A 3,580-nucleotide genomic window follows, 5' to 3' on the forward strand; every position below is an offset into this window, starting at 1 on the left:
CAGTTTTTTTTAATTTCCTGAAAAATAATGGTTTTGGAGATGCGAGGATTCCGCCCAACAGCGACGATATTAAATTTACACTAGCATAAGCTATGTAGCAATCAGCTTTAGAAGTCTCAGTAAGACATATCTACCAGGTTTGGTGAGGGTTAAGTGAACGTTTTAGTCTCTCCAAAGTGTAAAAAATCTCTGTGTTAGTGTACTGGAACAAACGACTAACCTGGCATGTATAAGATAATGAATGCTGAAACAGCTGTGTGTTATCAGATGTGTTCAACAGTGAATCTGATAGGACTGAACAAGAACAAAAATAATCTTCAAAATTATACTACCTTAACCTTTTAACGCCAGCCTCCTTTCTTTTTCTTTCTTTCTTTCTTTCTTTCTTTCTTTTAATTTAGAATAAATAAGATAAATAATTAACAAAAATGTCATTCATGCAAATTTGTATATGCAAACTATTATTTTTTCTTTTTTTTTTTCTTTTTTTTTTTGTAGATTGAACTCTTATTTTCTTGGTGAAATTGTGTTTAAACAAGAGAAAAAAGACCTTGACATGGCATATCAGGTAAATATTTTAGCATCTCTCTCTTCCACCCCATTCTTTTGTAATTGTAACAAACTATAATTTGAGTCTTTTAATTCACTGTATGCTGCATGGTTTTATGTATTTTAGAGGTTACAGAGTCCAGTGTTGATGGGATTTAGAGATGAAGATGAAGATCTCCAGCTGCTGCTGATCGGTAAAACCGGATCCGGGAAAAGCGCTACAGGAAACCTCATCTTTAATGATCGGGTGTTTGAGTCAGAAAAGAGCTCTTCATCAGTGACCAGAGTCTGTAAATCATACACTGGATCTGTTCATAACAGGAGCGTGACAGTGATCAATACTCCAGACTTCAGATTCTCCACTCACACTGACTTTGATTCAGACTCGGAGCTGAAGAGAGCTCTTGAATTATGTTCAGCAGGAGCTCATGTCATCCTGCTCTTTCTGCCTTTAAGCACTTTCACTGAGCAGGAGATGGAGTTCATCAGCTGGTTTGAGCAGAAGTTTGGAGCAGAAGCTCTCAGATTTACTCTAGTGCTCTTCACTCACACAGATCAGAGACACATGAGATCACTAGGAGAGATGATCAGGGCAAATCCTCAGTTATCTGCTTTTATTGAGCGACGCGGTCAGAGATATCATGAATTTAACATTAAAGACCTAGCGAACAGACTGCAGGTGACTGAACTCATGGAAAAGATCGACAGACTGGTGTCTGAGAACAGAAACTCCTGTTACACACTAGAGATGATGCTGGAGACGGAGAGGAGAAGAGAGAAGGAGAAGAGGAGAAAGAGATAACATCAGATGATATTAGACAAAGTCAGAGAAGAGACTGAGGCACGTATGAGGAGACAATATCAGGAGAAAGAGAGGAGAGAGAGACGAGAGACAGAGATACCAGTGAGAGAATATGAGGAACAATGTGAAGAATATGCGTGGGAGATAGTAGAGAATCCAGAAGACGAGACAGAGGAGAAAACCAGAGCAGAGTGTGATGCTGAACAGAGTAATTAACCAGAAACATCTTGGAACAATCAGAGTTATTTTTATATGGCTGCTGGTGGAACAGTTGTTGGTGGAGCTGTTGTTGGTGGAGCTGTTGGAGCTGTTTTTGGAGCTGGTGGTGGTGCCATCGCTGACAGAGCAAAAGGAGGGTCACGTTCTGTTGCTGACAGCCCCTCCAGTATGAATAAAATTGACGAAGCCCAGAGTAATAGACTGTCATGAGGCCTAGAATCCCCTAGTGGCAGCACTGGGTGGAGCTGTTAGTGAATATTTTTTTTGGGACAATAATTACATTTACACCCCTCACATTTTTGTAAATATTTTATTATATTTTTTTATGTGACAACACTGAAGAAATTACACTTTGCTACAACATAAAGTAGTGAGTGTACAGCTTGTATAACAGTATAAATTTGCTGTCCCCTCAAAATAACTCAACACACAGCCATTAATGTCTAAACCGCTGGCCACAAAAGTGAGTACACCCCTAAGTGAAAATGTCCAAATTGGGCCCAAAGCATCAATATTTTGTGTAGCCACCATTATTTTCCAGCACTGCCTTAACGGACTTGGGCATGGAGTTCACCAGAGCTTCACAGGTTGTCACTGGAGTCCTCTTACACTCCTCCATGATGACATCACGGAGCTGGTGGATGTTAGAGACCTTGTGCTCCTCCACCTTCCGTTTGAGGATGCCCCACAGATGCTCAATACGGTTTAGGTCTGGAGACATGCTTGGCCAGTCCATCAACTTTACCTTCAGTTTCTTTAGCAAGGCAGTGGTCGTTATCATGTTGGAATACTGCCCTGCGGCACAGTCTCCAAAGGGAGGGGATCATGCTCTGCTTCAGTATGTCACAGTACATGTTGGCATTCATGGTTCCCTCAATGAACTGTAGCTCCCCAGTGCCGGCAGCACTCATGCAGCCCCAGACCATGACACTCCCACCACCATGCTTGACTGTAGGCACACTTGTCTTTGTACTCCTCACTTGGTTGCCGCCACACACGCTTGACACCATCTGAAACAAATAAGTGTATCTTTATTCCAGTAATCCATGTTCTTAGTCTGCTTGTCTTCAACAAACTGTTTGCGGGCTTTCTTATGCATCATCTTTAGAAGAAGCTTCTTTCTAGGACGACAGCCATGCAGACCAATTTGATGCAGTGTGCAGCGTATTATCTGAGCACTGACAGGCTGACCCCCCAGCCCTTCAATGTCTGTTGCAATGCTGGCAGAACTCATACATCTATTTCCCAAACACAACCTCTGGATATGACGCTGAGCATGTGCACTTAACTTCTTTGGTCGACCATGGCGAGGCCTGTTCTGAGTGGAACCTGTCCTGTTAAACCCTGGTTTGGCCACCGTGCTGTAGCACCTAAGTAATGTTCTCAAAGATCAACCTCTTGATGAGATCAGTGAATCAGGACACTACATGATAACTGAACCATCAATAAGTAACCATCACCATCTGATTAGTTTGTCTTTTCACAACTTTTGCTGTAAGAAATGTGCTTCAAAAACACACAGTTATAGCAACCAGAAAAACACTACAGTTAAGAAGTCAAGGGTCAAGAGCCCAACTAAAGCAAGCTTTATTATTTTCAATAAAACAGTGCTTAGGCTTCCTGGAGGCTAAGTGAGGGCTGCCCGTGCAGGGGCAGTGCTAAGGGGCCAATGTTTTGCCAATGAGCAAATTCTCAGGGACCCTGCGCTGGCAGCCCTAAGTGGGCCTGTAAAGGGCTTATTTTGCAGGGCAGCTTTTATTGATTATAGAGGAAGCGCTCTTTGCGCACTTTCTAGGCTGTATAATACTGACTGACTGTCTCAGAGCGGATATATTAACCTCAGAGAAGAAAAAATCATGTTTCATGTCATGATTTTATTTGTCTTGATGTTTCAAAATAACTCTCTTGTGTGATTTTCCTATGTGTGCCAGCGCAAACTGCTGCACACTCGTATACATGATTGAATGGGATGACTGGAGATTTTCTCTTAATAATAGATTACATTTTTGA

The 3,580-nt window shown here is 41.8% G+C and overlaps 1 pseudogene; it reads left to right on the forward strand.

The window, feature by feature from the left end:
• The first annotated feature begins 556 nt into the window (after positions 1-556).
• LOC131531071 (GTPase IMAP family member 3-like) lies at positions 557-1,780 on the forward strand (annotated as a pseudogene).
• The last annotated feature ends 1,800 nt before the right edge of the window (positions 1,781-3,580 follow it).

The sequence above is a fragment of the Onychostoma macrolepis genome, chromosome 22 (genome assembly GCF_012432095.1).
Source record: "Onychostoma macrolepis isolate SWU-2019 chromosome 22, ASM1243209v1, whole genome shotgun sequence".
In the NCBI taxonomy this organism is placed as follows: domain Eukaryota; kingdom Metazoa; phylum Chordata; class Actinopteri; order Cypriniformes; family Cyprinidae; genus Onychostoma; species Onychostoma macrolepis.